Raw genomic sequence first — 20,215 nt, forward strand, 5'->3', positions numbered from 1 at the left:
GGCTAGGAAACACCGCCCCAGAGGGAGCCCTCCACCCTTTCCTGGGGGAACTACCAGATAAGTAGATAAGCACATGGACATAAATTGGTGATTGGGTGACAGGTGCGTGGCAGGTGAATCACATTAAACAGCCCGCCCACAACCTCCTAAAAACCCCTAGACTGAGGAGCTCCAATGGCAACCCTCTGGGGCCTGCTCCCACTTCAGGAGCTTCGTGCTATGGCCCAATAACCTTTGCTTTATTGCCCACCACTCTTTGGTCTACCGCTTCACTCTTCAAAGAGGGGTGACCAAGAATCCCAGGCACCGAAGGAAAAGAAATCCTGAAACAGCGGGCCAGTAATGGGGCACCTGGGTGGCTTCGTCAGTTAAGCGTCTGACTCTTAATTTCAGCTCAGGTCATGAGCTCAGGGTCGTGAGATCGATCCCTGCCTGGGTCAGGCTCTGTGCTCAGTGTGGAATCGGCTTGAGATTCTTTCTCTCTGCCTTTGCCCCTTTCCACCCCGTTCACAAGCAAAGGCACCCTTGTCTCTCTCAAATAAAACATTTTTTTTTAAAAAAGAGGCCAGTAACTCGCCCGGGGTCACCCAGCCAACAGCAGCATTTGCACCTGAACCCAGAGTCTTACAGGAGTAGGGGAGAAGAGGTATGTCTTGGAGGAACAGGCTTACAGAGGGGACAGCTAGGATTGGAAGAGGGGGACAGACAGAAGACCAGGGAACAGATGGCCTGTACCTGTGATCTGGGCTCACAGGCCACAATACCAGGAAGGCGGTGGGTACTGCGGAAGGCGCATTCCTCCCCTAGCCTGGGGCCCAGCCCTGACCACTTGGGCATGCGTTGGGGGCCACAGGCATGTTTCAGGTTTCCAGTTCTTATGGAGGAGGCATGTGAGTGAGCTGGGCTGTGACCCACTGGAGAGCTTGTGTCCCAGCCAACATGGAGAGTCATGACCCAGCTCTAATGTGGAGAACTCAGGCCCGATGGGCCGAGGCCATCTGGTTGTTCTAAAACAGTAAGTCCATAATTTTGTATAGTGACATGCTGTTCATCTGTGTGGGCCACACTGGCTCATCCTCTCTGACCGTTTCGCGGGTTTTCTACCCTCTCTCGGAGCTGTGAAGACCAGGAAAGGACAATGGTACGACCAGTTGGGAGGACTTTTTGAAAGTGTCTTACCTCCCAGGTGAACACACGTTACTCTATGGCTCAGCAATTCCCCTCTCAGGTGTTTATCTGGAGAAATGAAAAGAGATGTTCCCACTTGTCCACAAATCTACACAGTGATCTTGCTCATGAGAGGCCCAGGGTTCATCCATGGGTAAAGGAATGAGGGAGACTGGGCTGGGGTTCCGGAGGGACAAGCTACTGACAGGCACTGCCCTGGACGGACCTCAGAAGCTGAGACAGACCTGAAGAATACACATACCTTATGATTCTGGAGTGGGGCGCAGGGGTGTGGCTCCCCCACCTACATTGAACACATCGGGTTCGGCCGCTAGCCACTGACAGAATCCAAAGGCAGAGGAGCTTCCTCCAAAGTGCTGACAATACTTCCAGGTTTATAGAAGGAAATGTGAGACAAAGGTGGGCAGTGAAGGTCAGGTCATCAGGGTCTTAGGGTCAAACACCTGCGGGGTCTTGCTGACTCAGGGAAGTCCTTACTGCTGGAGGGGGTTTTTTCAGGTTGGACCCAAGATGGGTTTGCCTGAGTTAAGAGATAAGCTGGAAGATTTTATTCTTTTGACAGAGAGAGCAGAAGCAGGGGGAGGGGCAGGCAGGGGGAAAAGCAGACTTCCTACGGAGCAGAGAACCCAATGTGGGGCTTGATTCCAGGACCCTGAGATCAGGACCCAAGCCAAAGGCAGCTGCTTAAAATGACTGAGCCACCCAGGCGCCCAAGAACTTAATGAATTAGAAAGTCTGAGGTCAGAATGGAGGTTGTTGAAGTCCTCTTTTGATTCCATTTCTATGAGGTTCAAGAACTGGAAAAATGGGGTGCGTGGGCGGGTGGCTCAGTGGGTTAAGCATCTGCCTTCAGCTCAGGTCATGATCCTGGGGTCCTGAGACTGAATCCCACATTGCGGGGTGGGGGAGCCCTGCTCTGCAGGGAGCCTGCTTCTCCCTTTGCCTCTGCTTCTCCCCCTGCTTATACATGCTCTCTGACAAATATATAAAATCTTAAAAAAAAAGAAAAAAAAAGTACAGAAAGGATGAATAAATGCTGATAGAAGCTGGAGGGTGGGAGTGAGTCAGGAAATGACTGGGAAGGGGGCACCTCCTGGAACAATGGCAATTTCTGTATTTTTGCTTAGGTGGGAATTTTATGGGCATCTACTACAACTGTTCAGACACACAAAGATAAGAAACAAATTAAAACAGTAGCACAGTTTCATACAGTTAAATGACAAAGGGTTATAGAAATACCATAATAAATATGACAGTTTAACTTGGGGAGAGGATCTGTACATTTGACTGCATGTGAATTATACCTAAAAAAAAAAAAAAAAAAAAAACAAGGGGTGTCTGGGTGGCTCAGTGGGTTAAAGCCTCTGCCTTCGGCTCAGGTCATGATCCCAGGGTCCTGGGATTGAGTCCCACATCAGGCTCTCTGCTCAGCAGGGAGCCTGCTTCTTCCTCTCTCTCTGCCTGCCTCTCTGCCTACTTGTGATCTGTCTGTCAAATAAATAAATAAAATCTATAAAAAATAAAAAATAAACTTAAAAAATTAAAAAAAAAAAAAAAGAGAGAGGGGCACCTGGGTGGCTCAGTCAGTTAAATGTCTGCCCTCAGCTCAGATCACGATCTCAGGGTCCTGGAATTGAGTCTGCCATCGGGCTCCTGCTCAGTGGAGAGTCTGCTTCTCCCTCTGTTCCCCATCCCCCCAGATCCTGCTTGCACATGTGCTCTCTCCCTCTCAAATGAATAAAATCTTAAAAAAAAAAAAAAAAAGCATAAAAACAGGAGAGAATGTACCAACAAGGAGTTGTGCAAAGGCAGTCCATGCTTCCCCGGTGGTAGACGCTGTGGTCCTCGCCCAAGTATTACCTCCCAGGAGCTAGTCCCAGCCTACTGTCTCCACTGAAGAATGCAGTCCCAATATCGCCAAAGTGCCCCATTTTTTCAGAGAAATCCCAAAGTAAATCTGGGTTTTATGCGAAGCCTCCTGATGTATAAACTTCGGCAAGTAATTTGATATTAAACAAAAAAAGTTAAAAGATTGTCCTTTGTAACCCTGTGTGATACTGATGTTGTGATTTATAATAAATGTGATCTCCATCAAAGATATGTATGTGGTCTTCATCTTCATTTGTCTTCATTTCTGCCACGGAACTTCCAAAAGCCCTCAGAATTTTGGGGGCAGATAAGAGAAAGTAAGGTGACTTTTGTTATGTTAATGAGGTGACTTTTGGACTCACTCAGAAGGGTTGGGGCTGCTTTCCCTCCCCACCTCACCCTGGAGTTAAACCCTGAGGGTTAGCAGCCTGCTTCGCATTTAGTTGTCACTGAGAATCTCAAACCTTTTTCTTTATGAGGATCCAACAAGGAAAAATTGTACATTTTTTCCTCCTCTCTCTATCTCTTTCTTTTTTTTGTTTTGTTTTGTTGTTCTCCAGGTCATAGTTCTCAAACACCCGGGTGGCCTTCCATCTGCCAGTGGTTTCACGACAGTGGGGGGAGAGGGGGGGACTCTCCGAGTTGGGGGGACTCTTGGTCTGTGTTCTGGTATAAAGAAGGTGCCCACATTCTCTACTTGGAAAGAGGAGGGCCTCTTCATATTACTGAGATATTTTATCGGGAAGGCTGAATGAGATAATACCTATAATGTTCTTAAAGATTTATTTATGTATCTGAGGGAGAGAGTGCCTGAGCAGTGGGGGGTTGGGGGGAGCAGCGGGAGAGAGGAAGCCGACTTCCCTGAGTATAGAGCCGATTCCAGGACCCTGAGATCACAACCTGAGCTGAAACCAAGAGTCCGACCCTTAACCAACTGAACCACCCAGGTACTCCTATAATGTTCTTTACACTACTAAGATGTCACCTTTCTTTTTTTTCTCATTATTTCCTGAACTCTGGTGGAGTTTTCCAGAAGATGTCACCATGGACTGAATGCTGGAGCGGATGTGAGAATCCAGCTGTCTCCTATTAAGCCAGACATTCCAGAGCTTTGCAAATTTGTGGAACAATGTCACCCTTCTCACTAAATCTTTCAGGAAGAGGGTGGCTTTTCATTACCAAAACAAAACAAAACAAAACAAAACAAAACAAACCCATTATTTATTTAACATGCAATGGATTTGCTATTGTTACTTTTAAATAATTAATGCATGTTTTAAGTTGCTTCCTCATTTAAATGTCTAATTCTGTAAGTTGCTCTAGCTAGAACCCACATAAAGGGGAGCTCTTCGGGGTTCTTGTAAATGAGTCCAAAGACCAGAAAGTCTGAGATTTGTGGGACGAGTCTATGCATGGAGGAAACTCTTGTGAACTCTCTGTTTAAGCCCAAACCCATGCAAGGTGTGAAAAGGTGTGTCCTGTTGCAAGAAGTCCTCCTTGGAAAGCCCATTGGTATGATGTGAGGGTCCCTGTGGAGAGTGTTTGTAACTGCACAGACCTAGCTGCTCTGCATGGAGTGCACTGTTAATGAATGAACAAGCCTCTAGTTAACTTAATTGTTAAACGCTTTAACAACAGGTCATTCACAGCAGAGAGGTTGACGTTTGGAGTGTCACTCTGACACATCTGGAGATTATCAGAGTGGAACAGCACCCCGTGAAAGCCGGCTTGATCAGAACTGCCAGAAGCCCAAGCCCGGGTTCTAAGAGACAGTTGTGTGGTCAGCCCATTGTTCCCGGTGCTGTGGGAGTTTTGGTGCAGGGCCAGCTGTATGTCCCTGGGGGCATGGGCTCTCCCTTGCAAATCTGGACACATTCTTTTCAACTAAACTTTTTTTCATATTCATAAAATTCAGAGTTAACTTTCAGGAGATCACTGTCAGAATTAATTATAGTCACTATTTATTGCTAAACTGCCAGACAGACCTCTATTTCTTCATAGGGCTGGACTGTATTTTTAGTTCATTTCTATCCAGGAATGTAAAACAATACCCAAATAGGGGAAGTCATATGGATGATAAGGATCTTCACCACCTACATCATTCTCCTCCTGCCAAAGAACTGCTCTAGCTGGAAGGAACTGCTCATCTCCCTCATTCAGCTTGTACTGAATGCTAGCCACAATGCCACACACAGGGCTAGGGCCAGGAGATAGCAGAGCCCCAACTCTCGCTCCAGCCTGGAAACTTGTTAACTGTTTATCATTTAATATCATCTAATTCAGTGGTTCCCAACCAGGGTGATTTTATGTCCAAGGCATATCTGGCAATGTCTAGGGATACCTTTGGTCACAGTGAGGGAAATACTATTGGCGTCTACTGAGTCGAGGCCAGGGATGCTTCTAGGCATTCTGCGATGCACAGAAAAGCTTCCACAACAAGAGTTATCCAGCCCAGAATGCCAAGACCATACCTACTGGGACACTTGATCTAACTTCATCTCCCCATTTTTCAGAAGAAGAAACTGGGGCCAATGTTAGTGATATACCCAAGATCATCAGTTCCTCGTCAGGGTCTAGATGTGCTGTTCCATTCTATGTGCAAGAGATCTTCAGTTTCCCTTTTTTGAACTGAAATTGAGGACTAATTTTTTCATGTTTATCTCTTCCTCAAAACAATGAGTTCTGCAGTGGCATCCTGGTGGAAAGCAGCTTTAGACAGCAATGGAAAAGCATTCACCTTTGATCTACATGTTTCACTGCAAGAGATGGACTCTAGACTGAGTGACACAGGTGCCTTGGCATGGTTGCATATGGCTTCTGATTTTTTTTTTAAAGATTTTATTTCTTTATTTGACAGAGAGAGATCACAAGCAGGCAGAGAGACAGGCAGAGAGAGAGGAAGGGAAGCAGGCCCCCTGCCTAGCAGAGAGCCCGATGCGGGACTCGATCCCAGGACCCTGAGATCATGACCTGAGCTGAAGGTAGTGGCTTAACCCACTGAGCCACCCAGGTGCCCCTGGCTTCTGATTTTATTTGAAAGGAAGGATGCTGTGAAGAAAAGCATGGACTCAAGAAGTTCCATTTATTCTTTCTTTTTCTTATTCATTCACAGAATCAACAATAGCATATTGACCTCCTACCGTGTGTCAACCACCAGGCTAGACACCAGATGCATAAGGATGAATTAAAAGTATGTGTTCTCTCCTCTCAACAGCCTGCGGTAAACAGGAGACACACACATAAACAAGGCATTACAGCGTGTTGAGAGAAGCACTAGAGGTGGCAAGTGCAGGATGGAATAGGGATGTGCCAGTCAGAGCTACTGGCTGCAAGTAACAGAAACCAATTTTGGCTTATTTAAGCAGGAAAGAAATTTGCTGGACATATCCCCGGGAGCTCACAGAAGCACCAGAGAGCCCAAAGAACAAGGCTCAGAAAACAGGCAGAAAGAGGCTCAGTGCAGCTAGTACCCCAGTCTCAAAACGACCATGGTGAACACTCTGCAGCCCTGCTCAGGGACCACTGGCCATCTCAGTTAAACAGCACTACCCCAGCACTGACACTGTAAGCTGCAATGGACTCCTCTTCTCCCATGGCCCTAGAGCCAGCAGCTATGACAGGATAGCTTCTCTCACTCTTTACCTTGCCAGATCCCAAAGAAAAGTCTTTGGATTCACTTATTCTATTTTTTTTTTCAGCTTTTTGTTTTTTTTAATTAAGTTCTGTTAGCCATATAGTACATCATTATCTTTTCATGTAGTGTTCAATGATTCATTAGTTGAGTAAAACACCCACTGCTCATCACAACACATGCCCCCCTTAGTACCCATCACCCCATGACCCCATCTCCCTACCCAACTCCGATTCCAAACCCTCAGTTTGTTTCCTGGGGTCCAAAGATTCAGTTATTCTAGATCCCTCACCCTCAGTCTAGCTGTAAGGCATGCTGGGAAACTGAGCATCTCACCTGGTGAGTTTCTACAGTTGGAGACCCACTTTGTCTCCCACCACCAAAACTCTTACAGTAAGGGGAAGCCCTCTTTCCTGGTTTTGCTCAAAAGTCACCTTCTCAGTGAGACCACTCTATTTAAAACTCTAATGCTTCCTTCCCCTAGCATTTGTCCTCACCCTCCCATGCTATATTTTCCCCCCAATGGCTCTTACAACCATTTCATACACTATATGTGTACTTATTTATATGCTTGTTTATCTCTCCCTACAAAATGTGAGCTCCAGAAGGAAGGACGTGCATCTGCTTTATTCACTGCTGTGTCCCCAGTGCCAAGAACGGTGCGTGGAACACAGCAGGCTCTCAGTAAACACTGTCAAACAAACGAATGAATGAACGAATTCTCCAAACACAGGGAGATCAAAGATCCTGAGAATCCAAACTTTCAACAAATTCTCACTATAAAAAGCCTCTGGAAGACACAGAACATAACGTAGCCTGGAAATAAATCAGACAGAGCTCCCTAAGGGAAAGAATACTTGAGCCGAGTCTTCAGAAAAGGCAATGCAGACAAATCAAAATTAGGAAAGACCGAAGCAGTTAGGTGGGATTCTGAGAATGTGGTGTTCTATGTTTTACACAATTATGGATGCTCCCTAGCAAAGCTCCCTGCATCTTTTCTGTATGGAAGAGGCCCTCGTTTGGACCAGAGCAGCATCAGGATATCCATCAAAGGAGAAATGGACAAATAAATGGGGCACATCCATACAATGGAACCCCACTCGAGGAATGAAGTACTGACAGGTGTCAACACGATGAATTGGGAAAACACTACACTAGGTGAAAGAAACCAGTCACAAAAGGTCACATACCAAATGATTTCAGTTATTTGAAATATCCCAAATAGGCAATCCACAGAAACAGAAAGTAGATGATGGGTTGCTAGCAACTGGAGAGAAGGGCCATGGGGAGAAAACTGCTTAATGAGCACAGGGTTTCTTGTCAAAATGTTCTGGAGCCAGTTAGAGGTGATGGTCACACAACCCTGTGAATGTACTAAATGCCACTGAATTAGTCACTTTATTTTTTCATTAATTACTTTTCATTCCAGTGTAGTGAACATGCAGCCCTCTATTAGTTCCAGGTGTACAGCACAGTGATTCAACAGTTCTGTACATCACTCGCTGCTGCCCACGGTAAGTGTCCTCTTAATCCCCTTCAGCTGTTTCTCCCATCCTCCCAGCCACATTTTGCTGCTGCTGTATTGTATTAAGATCGCACGGTCCAGTGTGGCAGCCACTAGCACATGGGGCTGCCGAGCGCTCCACATGTGCTTCGTCCAAGCCACAGATATGGCGTCAGTGTCAAATACACACTGGAGTTCAATGGCATAGTATGACCAACCGATGCAAAATATCTCATTAATACATTCATACTGATTACGTGTTCAAATGCCAATATTGTGAATAAACTCAGTTAAGGAAAACAATAATAAATAAATAAATACTTCAAAAAGTAAATTTCATCCATTTTATTACACTGTGTTTGGGCGGTACAGGGAAATTTTAAATTACACATGAGGCTCAAATCATATTTCTCCAGGGCAGGGTCAGTTGAAGGTCTAAGCAGGTCATTGGATGGAGGCAGGGGAATGGTCAGAGCTTCTCTGAATTCCAGGAGTCCTTCTTGTCCATAGTGGGCAGGTCAGACTGAGCACAGAATTAAGTGGGGGTCACTGCAGAGGAACAAGGAGAGAAGAGCGGGTGGGTGAATGGGGGACAGGAGAGCATCACGCTTGCTGAGAACTGGAGTTCCCAGGACCAAGAGGATGCAGCAAGCCACACCTGCAGTGCTGGAGACCTGTGCTCTTCTCCCTTGCAGTGTCCCAAAGGAGGCACCCCTTGGGTGGGGTGAAACTTGAATCCCAGGTGTGATGACCAAGAATGAGACTTTCAAGGCCACAAGGAGGTCCTTATCTGATCCACAGCTCCACTGAGCCACTGCACACAGCACTTCCCACAAGGACAGCTGAGAACCACACCCCTGCTGGCACCCACAGGAGCTCGAAGATTTGATACCGTCTCATTGTGGGGCAGGCAGCCCAATGATGACAGACAGTGCCCATCCCACCAGTCATGGGAGCAGGGCTCAGAGCCAGATTTCATTTCACTTAGGAAAATGAAGAAATTTGAAGTTTTCTGGACCCTAACATTGTGAAGCAAATTCATGCCTGTGTCACACATAATCTGTGACTAAGTTCGCAAGTCTTCAAACATTCAGAGTATCGGAAGCAGAAGGTCCATGTGCTTTTATGCATCTGGCTGCCTCCAGGTCTTCACTCCCATAGCCTCCACCTCAAAGCACCAGGACTCAGAGGCTTCTCAGATGCATACATCTTCTTGAAAACATACTAAGAATTTCCAGGGGCCAGAAGCGAAGAGAACTAATAATGTGAAAGCCACCAACTCCAAACCTCTGAAGTCAAAAGGATCTATAGGGATAATAGTCCAACTATTTCGTTCTAGTGGGAAGAAAGTACAGCCTCGGTGGGAAGTGGGCAGGGAGGACTTGGTCAAGGTCATACACTGGAGGTCAGGTCTCTAACTAGAAGGCACCCCTTTTTTCTCTCCTGGACATGTCACATGGCCCGACAGCTAGCTCCTCAACACTGTCAATCTCACATCTTTCCCTTTCCAAACAAACCAGACACTCTGCAACATGCCAGGCAGAGTCTTTTGAGCTGGAAAACATGTAGATATTGAACTGGAGACATTCCATCTCTACAGGGAAGAAATTGCCTGTATCGGAATTACACGTGGGTATACATGCATTGTATGGAGCGAAGACAGAACTGCATACGGCTTCTGTTACTGAGACTCAGGACAGCGGCTTAAATAAGAACCTCCTTGATGTCTCATGAAACAATCTGGAACAAGCAGGTAAGGGCCAGTAAAGAGGCTCCAGAGTGTGTGTGGTCCGGGATCATCCCGCCATGTTGCTGTTCGTCCACACACGGGGTTTGCCCTTGATGGTGTGGTGCAAGATGGTTCACCCCCCTGCTTGCATTCTAGCCCATGCCAGTGAGGACCCAGGGGGCATGGGGAGAGCACATCCTGCCCTTCAGAGGCATGCCCTAGAGGTTCTTCACAGCATTTCTGCTCACATCCTATTGATCAGAAGTTACTCACTTGGCCAAACCAAGCTGCAAGGGAGACTACAAAGCAAATCTTGATTCTGAGAAGCTACATAACTAGCAAAAAGTCTATACCATACAAGAGTAGAATAATGGATATGGGGGACAACTAGCAGTATGGTTTTCATATTCACGGACACAGCTGCTCATGTGTCCACAGTCACCTATAAACCTGCAAGCTCACTGTGGTCTCTGATGCTCCGTCCCTGCAGACTTGCCTCTTGCTTCTAGCATCCCTCCACGTTCCTGCACAATGACATGCGCTTCCCCCACATGTCCCCACTCTCTCCTCCCTTCCTCACAACTGCTGGCACTTAGAAATTCCTGCTCACCTTTTCCAGAATCCCCTCCAAGCCTCTCTGGCAGGCAGGAAGACTGGATTAGGGGCTACAAGAAGAATCTTCATGCAGGCATGAGGCTTGGCCCTTTTGGGCAATGACGGTCCTGGAAAACTGCCCTTTGGTTCACGTCACCCCTCTGTCAACATAGAAGAATGTGCTAGGTGTCACCAGGGAGCCATTCTGGGTGGGCAGGCAGCCAAAGGGTCAGCTTCTCCCAAAATATGAAGAGGAAACAGGATGTCCATGATGAGGACCTAAGGAAGTTTCCTTGAGGACCTGAGGGGATCCAATCTCCACTCAAGCAGTATCACTGGTAGCTGGGTGCCTTCGTGAGAACCTGGGAGCTACATATCCTGTTTGGGACTTTTCTCATTCTGTAAGATACTGTATCCTTTACTCACGACATTTGGCTTCCTCTTCTCCAAACACAGCAACATCACCTCCATTACAACACAAAGTGCCTCTCTTCCAGGAGCCCCTGGCACCCTTGCAATTCCTCTCTTACACTCCTTCTCATGCTGTATATGCCATGTGTTGAAGAATGTGGATTCAAGGGGCACCTGGGTGGCTCAGTTTCTGAGCCTGGGATCCAGCTGCTCCTTCCAAGAGCTTCACCATGGGGACATCTCAGTCCCACCAGCCCCCTCTAGAGGCCCGCCATAAGCCAGGGGTCACCTCAACACTGACCCTGCAGTCCCCAGATCAACCTCAGCTTTGCCGATGGAATCCCAGATTTTACTAACAAAGGATCTGTCTTCAGTTGCACATTCACGACTCAAGTTCTCAAGATTAATGTCTACAGCCGAAAAGTTCATTAAATAGGGTTTCAGAGCAAAATTCTCATCATATGGGTTTGGTCCCTCTAACTCCACACAAGCAGCACTTTCTCTCCCTGTCAACAGCCAAGTAATATTGAAAGGACACGTGACGATCAGCCACTTGGAGTGGCAGGACTTGGGTGAATCGAATCTCAGCAGCATCAAGAGAAGATGGACTGATGCATCCATCTTAGAGGAACAGATGGCCTGGCCTCATCCTGCTTCAGCCTCACTCAGGGACACTTCTGTGACTTTGTGCTACACCCATTGGTACTATTCCTGACTAGCTCCATACAGGGGTCCTGGATAGTCCCTTTGGGGGTGGGGCTAGGAGCCTCCACACTAATACTTCTTTCTATCAAGAGGTTTTTTTCGGGACGCCTGGGTGGCTCAGTTGGTTGGGCAGCTGCCTTCGGCTCAGGTCATGATCCCAGCGTCCTGGGATTGAGTCCCACATCGGGCTCCTTGCTCGGCAGGGAGCCTGCTTCTCCCTCTGCCTCTGCCTGCCATTCTGTCTGCCTGTGCTTGCTTTCTCCCTCTCTCTCTCTCTGATAAATAAATAAAATCTTTAAAAAAAAAAAAAAAGAGGTTTTTTTTCACTTGTCACCAGATAGTTCGTAACATGACTGAAGCTTAAAGGTCTTCCTTAAATATAAAACTGGCTTTGCAAGTTATTTGGGGAGACACCAGTGGTATGTTGGAATGTAAGAGGGTGCTTGCCTCTCAGAATTATGTAATGTTCAGGATTGCTCTTTTTTAAAAAGATTTTTACTTTTATTATTTATTTGAGAGAGAGAGGGGAAGATAGACAGATTGAGAAAGCATGAGAATGGGGAGAGTCAGAGGGAGAAGCAGACTTCCTGCTAAGCAGGGAGCCTGATGAGGGACTGTAGTCATAGACTCCAGGATCCTGACCTGAGCTGAAAGCAGTCTCTTAACCAACTGAGCCACCCAGGCGCCGCAAGGATTGCTCTTAGTTACTAAGCCCAGCTAGGCCCACCCTAGGAACCGTAGCCTCCATTAATTAAAGTTAGGTACACTCTGATGGCCAGTACTCCAGGGCATCCAGAAACAATGGGATGCCCACTCAGTTCTTTCCGCTACTACACAGTGTTCTCTCACACTGAGGCCCACTGATAGAAAGTCTGATCTTCACTGACTGGACACAGATAAGTCACAAGCTTCACTGGGGACTGGGTGTGTTAGAATGGTCAGTCTGAAGAAAAAAAATTATAGCTCTTTACTGCCCCCTTTTGACGAGGGATCTTCTTCCCCAGTGGGTTTAGGGAAGCTGGAGATCATTATAGTTCATGTATATTTAATCCACACCTTACAGATCTGCAGTCCCTATGCAAAGCCCATTTGCTTGGTAAGAAGAGAACCTGCTTCCAGCTCCTCTGTGGGTACCAGAAAGGTAGTCCTTAATCAAACTGATGCATTAGACATGACCTTTTAAGGGTCAACTCTTGGGTATTACGTGAATACGTTTATTTTTAAATTAAAACCTTATCCCTCTAATCTGTAATTATTTCACAGCTCTAAATAATTGGAAATCTATACCACTTATCAGAAAAAGAAGGCAAAAAAATACAAATAACATAACATCGTTAAACTCTTTTTTTTTTTTTTTTTTTTTTTAAAGATTTTATTTATTTGACAGAGAGAGATCACAAGCAGGCAGAGAGGCAGGCAGAGAGAGAGGAGGAAGCAGGCTCCCTGCTGAGCAGAGAGCCCGATGCGGGCCTCGATCCCAGGACCCTGAGATCATGACCTGAGCCGAAGGCAGCGGCTTAACCCACTGAGCCACCCAGGCGCCCCAACATCGTTAAACTCTTAATAGATACTGTCATTTGCTAAAGGCATTGAAACTGAAATTTGCTTGCTCATCATAAAAAAATTTGAAAATCACTTAGTATTAGATAACCGTTAAAAATGCAGTAGCCACCGACTGAGACACCCTTGATGCTATCTTCACAGGAACTGGAAAAGGATTTTGTGTGAGGAATAAAATCCTACCCATGGAAGAGTGGGACTTGGTGTTCTTTAAATGCTCTTAGAATGTACCTTCTAAAATCATCTCACAGAGGAATAATGGACATGTCCCACCTTCTAGGAATATTTTTATGCCAATAAAAACAAAATCTTTAAACAGCAATGGCTCTAAGTCTCTATATCCAACCTCATCTTAGAGATGGTCATAGCAATACAAAATCCACTGGTCACCTCAACACTATATAGGTCATCTCTGAAAAAGGATTGATTAACATGATACTGAATGATGAAAGACAAAATGCTTTTCCCCTAAGATCGAAACAAGACAAAGATGCCCAGTTTTACCACTTCTACTCAACACAGGATTGGAAATTCTAGCCAGAGCAATTAGGCAGAAAAAAGAATTCAAATTGGAAAGGAAGAAGAAAAATCATTCCTGCTTGTATGTGACATAATCTTTTATGTAGAATGCCCTAAAGATTCCAACACACACACACACAAAACTAACATATTAGACTTAATAAATTTGGCCAAGTTGCAGGATATAAAATCAACACACAGAAATCCCTTTCATTTCCTTGCACGAGCAATGAACAATCTGAAGAGGAAATACAGAAACAATTCCACTTACAATAACATCAAGAAGAATAAAATGTTTAGGAATAAACTTAACCAAGAAGGTGAAAGACTTGTACACTGTGTTTAAAAAGAGACAGCATGCCCCAGAGGGGGTCACTTGTACTAAACCCCAGCATCAGCAAACCAAGATTAAACACCTAACCTAACCACCATTTCAGCCCCCCAGGAATGCAAACTTGAACCAGTCACCATGGAATTAGAAGGTCAGCACGAATGAGATGATTCACCCATTTGACTCCTTCCGTTCTGCTTAAGAAGGTGACCTCCTCGGAGACAAGTCATTCTTTGGTAATCATTTCCTTTTTCCACTCCCTTTCCACCTTTAAAAACCTCCCCTTCCCCACAGCTCAGCCGAGCTCCTTTCTACTTGCTAGAGGGGATGCTGCCTGACTCCTGAACTGTTAAATAAAGCCACTTTGATGTTTAAATGGACTCCGGTGAATTTTTGTCTCAAGGATTTGATGGCATCTCTGGGACCACAGGAGACTTCCAAGAGCTTCAGGGACAAGAAACACAGGTGAGGTACCCCACAGACCCTTTGAGCTCATGGACTTCATCACTTCCAAAGGCTGTGGGTAGGCTCATGCTTGATTCTGAGCTCCACTCTCATTGGGTCAAGCTCGGAACATTCGTCCAGCTTTGGGGATTCATTGTTTGGCAGAGGAAAGCTCTCCTGTTGACTCCTTGATGGTACTGAAAGAGCAATTTAGTGGCACTTAATTGTTACCTTAAATTAACGGCTGCCTGAGCCTAGAGAGCTTACCATCAGGGCGAGTGGAGGAAGAGGTGACAGTGGGCTTCCAGTGGGACTGTGGTCTCAAACGTGACCAGCTTAGGGAAAAGCACCCATCCCCCAGAATTCGCAGGTGGAAAGCAAAACTCCCAAAACCCGTGATCTCAGTGGCTTGTCTGCACGGCTTTCCACAATTGGTCCTTCTCTGAGGGAGGTTGTTTGAATTCCTTCCCAACTCTTCCCAGAGGGTTTTGGAAATCAAGAGGTTTTGAAATAACTGAGCCTCGCCTTCAACATCCACTCACTACGTATTTATTCAATATCTACTCTCTGGCAGGCACTGGGCATGAGAGAGAGAGAGATGGCAGTGCGTCACCCAGAGAAGGCTGCTGTGCTTAGGAGGGCTATGGTCTAGCTGGGATGTCAGACATCCCCAATAACTACGTGTACACTAAGTAGGCACTACCAGGGCACCTGTGTGACTCAGTTGGTTAAGTGTCTGCTTTCGGCTCAGGTCATGATCCCAGGGTCCTGGGATTAAGCCCTGCAGGCGCTCCCTGCTGAGGTGGAGGTGGGGGAACCTCTGACCCTCCCCGCTGCTTGTGTTCTCTCACTCTCTCTCTCAAACAAATAAAATCTTTAAAAATAACAATAATAATAATTAGTTGTTACCTCAGTACTATAAATAAGATGTACAAACTGCTTAGGAGGGTGTCTTAGTCCATTTGAGTTCTTATAACAAAATACCACAGACTTGGTGACTTAGAAACAGAAATCTACTTCTCACAGTTCCGGAGACTGGATGTCCAACATCAGGGCGCTGGTATGGTTGAGTGAGGGCCATCTTCGGAGGCACAGACTTCTCCTTGTATTGCCACAGGGTTGAAGGGGCTAGGTAGTTCTCTGGGTTCTCTTTTCTAAGAGCACTACTCCCATTCATAAGGGCTCCACCCTCATGACCTTTGTCTTTTTTAAAATTTTATTTACTTATTTTACAGACAGAGATCACAGGTAGGCAGAGAGGCAGGCAGAGAGAGAGGGGAAAGCAGGCTCCCTGATGAGCAGAGAGCCCAGTGTGGGGGCCGATCCCAGGACCCTGAGAGCATGACCTGAGCCGAAGGCAGAGGCTTAACCCACTGAGCCATCCAGGCGCCCTCCAGCCTCATGACCTTTTGCTGGAGTTTTCCAGGAAGACACATGAAGTCTAATGGAGACAAACCAATTGTCCGGCAGAGACCACAAGCCCTGCCTTCATGGCTCGGCTGTCTGGATGGTACCATCCTGGGTGGAGAATAAGGAAGTGGAATCTGGGGAGATGCGATTCGGTCTAGTGACGTCTCAAGATCTTGCTTAGACTTGGTGATTCTGAGAAAAGGATTTAGACAGTTCCCCTTCACTGTGGCTCCTCACACTCCTCACCACTCAGCCTGGCCACCCAAACTGCCACCCCAGCCTAGACCACAGGCTCTGGAGGAGCTGGGAAGGGGCAGGACAGAGCAGTGCTCAGGAGACTGGCTCTGGACTTGGACCACTGGTTTTGCAAAGCTGCTCTCCTGCTCGCTAGCTGTGTGACTGTGTGCACTACTGCGCTGCTCTTGGCCTCATGCTCTGGGGGGATGATCATAGTGGCTCCTGCTGTCATGCTTGGGAAATCGAGTGACTTAATCCAAGTACAGTGTGTAAAACTGTCCTTGTGGTACTAAGTACTCAGTGAAAGACCAGACAGACACGTATTCCCATGATTGTGGCAGTACTGTTCACAAGAGCCAAGGTATGGAAACCAGCTAAGTGTCCATCAATGGGTGCGTGAATAAAGATGTAGTAGATAGCTACAATGGACTAGGATTCAGCCAGGGAAATTCTGCCACTTACAACAACAAATACAGATCTTGAAGACATCATGCTAAGATAAGCCAGAGAAAGACAAATAACGTACCTTTTTTCTTTAAAAAAAAAAAAAAAAATTTATTTATTTACTTAGAGACAGAAAGAGAAAGAGCACATGTGCAAGTCAGGGAAGGGGAGAGAGAGAGAAAGAATGAGGGGGAGAGAGAGAGAGAGAATCTCCAGCGGATTCCAGCTTGAGCTTGGAGGCGAATACAGGGCTTGATCTCATGACCCTGAGATCATGACCTGAGCTGAAATCAAAAGGTAGAAGCTTAATTGACTGAGCCACCTGGGTGCTTCTAAACCATATCCTTCTATGTGGCATCTAAAAGAACCCCAAATTTGTAAAAACAGAATGAAGTGGTGGTTACCAAGGGCTGGGGGCAGGGAAATGGGAGAGGTATTGTCGAAGGCACATAGTGTAACTGAAGGTTCAGTAAGTCCTGGAGATCTAATACACAGTATGGTGATTATAGACAACAATGATATCAGAAACATTAAACTTCCTGAGAAACTAGATTTTTTAAAAAAAGATTTTATTTATTTATTTGACAGACAGAGATTACAAGTAGGCAGAGAGGCAGGCAGAGAGAGAGAGAGGGAAGCAGGCTCCGTGCTGAGCAGAGAGCCTGATGCGGGACTTGATCCCAGGACCCTGAGATCATGACCTGAGTCAAAGGCAGAGGCTTTAACCCACTGAGCCACCCAGGCACCCCAAGAAACTAGATCTTAATTGCTCCCAACACTAGAAGAAATAAGAATTATGTTACATGATAGAGGTGTTAGCTAACAGTACAATGACAACTGTATTGCAACACAAAAGTATCAAGTCACCTTAAACTGACACAATGTTCTATGTCAAATATACCTCAGTAAAAATAAATAAACTGTATTTTTATTACACAATTCTGGACCCAGAGGGCTGAGCATACAGACTGGTTCATAACTGGAGATCTATAAAGAGTTGTTTAGGGGCTGCTGGGTGTTTCAGTGGGTTAAAACCTCTGCCTTCAGCTGAGGTCATGATCTCAGGGTCCAGGGAAGAGCCCCGCAATGGGCTATCTGCTTGGTGGGGAGCCTGCTTCCCCCTCTCTCTGCCTGCTTCTATGCCTACTTGTGATCTTTCTGCCAAATAAATAGAAAATCTTAAAAAGAGGTTGTTTAATATAATATGATATCAAGACTACCACCACCACCATCATCGTCATCATCACTGAGTCCTTCCCATTCCAATTCTTTGTGAAGTCTTTTGCAGATGCTTGAGTTTCTTGGCTTGTGGTGAAGGAGAAACTCTAAGAACATACGTCCACCACCAGTTTTTCTCAGAGACTCAGCACTTTCAAAGCACATTTTGGTCTGGCAGTTGGATATGGACAGTGGCAAAGGAGAAAGGAAGAATGAACTGGGAGAAATTGTTCTCCTGAGCAAAAGAGCCGAGATTTTTGATGTGTCAGGAATGGTCTACGTCCGTATGATGCCTTTTTACGTTGGAGTTCAGCTAGGTTAGTTAATTAGTTTTACCTCAGGGATGATGGTCCTTCCTTTCTCCCTACTTCTTTTCTTCCTTTTTTCCTTCTTTTCTTTTTGTTCTTTTTCCTTTCTTTTCTTCTCTCCTTCCTTCCAAAGGACAAAGACCAAGAGTTGATGAGCTAAGACATACACAATCAGGCCAATACCCAGACAAGCCAGTGCACCAAACACCAACTGAACAACAAGCAACTCCCTGAAAGCCAGTTGACTGAATTTCCTATCCAGCAATCATTGTTCCCTGAATTCACCTAAACCCGAGATATAGCTGAATATGGAAAAACAGAAAAGGCAACAGGGCACTTGGGAGTATGGAAGACATGAAGCCTTGTCTAAAGAGTTGTTCAAAGATGGTACCTATGGCTGAGGGAGAAGTGGGGGAAAGGGGGTTAGGTTTCTTCAACAGACCCAAAGGGAAATGGGCACTGTGGGCTTAAAATAGGAGGGATTATAGGGACTCCTTGGTGGCTCAGTTAGTTAAGTGTCTGCCTTCAGCTCAGGTCATGACCCCAGTGGTGACAATCATGATATGGGAAGGAACTGGCAATCGCTGGCCAGCTTATGGGTTGGCTCGCGTTCTGTTATGTCACATGGAGGTTGCCATCCATTTCCAAACTAATGTCCCATCCTGAGAAAAAAGTGAATTGACTGTATCTAGGAGGGAGGTGTCACCTATGTAACCTGCATGTGGCCTGTATTGGTCTCCAAGGCTCCCCCCTGAGGTCGGCAACCACAGGACATGCTGACTGGTGTGCTTGAGTTCCAGGGACTGGGTGTTGGGCCAGTGCTGGATGCTGACCAACAGATCCTATGGGGGAAAGCACACCCCAAGCACAGCCCTGGGGGCGGCCCTCTGTGTTGTGGGTGGAAAGGAGGGGGGCTGCGACCCCAGGGAAATGTAAGAATGGCTCCCTGGCTGCCCCCTCAGTCACTGTGGTTCAGGCAATGGGAGTGGCCTTGCAGGGCTCCTGAGCTGCCGCTCCTCTCCCTGTTACCCTGCGTCCTCCTGAGCCCTCAGGGCTCTGAGGTACACATCCATGGCGGCGCAGGGCCCAGGAGCTGATGCAAAACCGAAAAGTGGAGGGTGGAGGCGTTTGGTGTCCTACTTCTCTCCCCGTGGGAAACCCTCAACAGCACACTTGCTTTTCTCTTAGTGATGCTGCTCCCCATCTCGTCAGAAAGACTCATGCGGCCATCCAGGGGCTTGAGGCTCCCAATCCAGCCATGAACAAAATGACCGTCCCAGCTGAAAAAAACAAAAAACAAAAAACAAAAAACGGAGAAAGACGAGCAGGGTGAAAAGACATATCTGCCCCCGACAAGTATATCCAGGAACAAACAAATCGGAAAAAAAAGGAAGCCCCCCCCCCTTACTTCTGCGCATAGAAGCATCTTCACAAGGGCTGCGCACATCCTCGTGGTCTGTGTCTGTCAGGGAGGAAGAAAAGGAGGTGAAAGAGGGCGACCTCAGGCTAGTGGCCATGCGCGTGGAGGTTCTGGGATGCTGTGCCCACCGGGGACACGGAAGGCGTCCAAGACACGGAGGGAACCAACCAAACGCCGAAAAGACAGGAGAGATGGACCGGCTTCCACCGCTCTCCGCTGGCGCAGCTTGATGACGCCTCTGACGTCCAATCCCCCAGACACCTTCCTGCTCACTGTAATCTAGACGCTTATTGGCCCGGGTTTATTGGCCTCCTTGGCCCTGCTCTGGGGTCATTGGATAATTCTTTCGTTGCCACCCACACAACCCGGAAGCTTGCCGAGGGGGCGGGGAATGGAAATAGACGCCTAAAGGGCACCGAAATGCTTTCTGGGAATGGTAGTCATCGGTGCGCCAGGGGAAAGCCGGCTTTCTTCTGGCGGCTTAGAGCATTTTAGACTCATTCACAGAGGCGAAGAGGTGCCAGGATCCTCAGCGTCGGCGCGAAGCGCAGAAAATCCAGCGGGAAGAAACAAGTGTTAGTGTGACGGGTAGTCCGGGCTCAGTTTTAACCACTGAACGAATGTTAATGGAGCGCAGACTGTGCGCCAGGAGTCGTCCTTAAGGAAGGACTTTGCGCCCAGAATCCCTTTCAG

At 46.7% G+C, this 20,215-nt stretch overlaps 1 long non-coding RNA gene across 1 annotated transcript; it reads right to left on the bottom strand.

Annotated features, from left to right (window-relative positions):
• Positions 1 to 8,522: 8,522 nt before the first annotated feature.
• On the bottom strand, positions 8,523 to 11,708 carry LOC123389878. Its single transcript, XR_006604560.1, has 2 exons — positions 10,532 to 11,708; positions 8,523 to 8,741 (listed from the first exon to the last, which is right to left on the bottom strand). It is a non-coding gene; the product is annotated as an uncharacterized LOC123389878 (long non-coding RNA).
• Between the last annotated feature and the right edge of the window lie 8,507 nt (positions 11,709 to 20,215).

The sequence above is a fragment of the Mustela putorius genome, unplaced genomic scaffold (genome assembly GCF_011764305.1).
Source record: "Mustela putorius furo isolate JIRA1106 unplaced genomic scaffold, ASM1176430v1.1 tig00004041_pilon_pilon_pilon, whole genome shotgun sequence".
Taxonomy (NCBI): domain Eukaryota; kingdom Metazoa; phylum Chordata; class Mammalia; order Carnivora; family Mustelidae; genus Mustela; species Mustela putorius.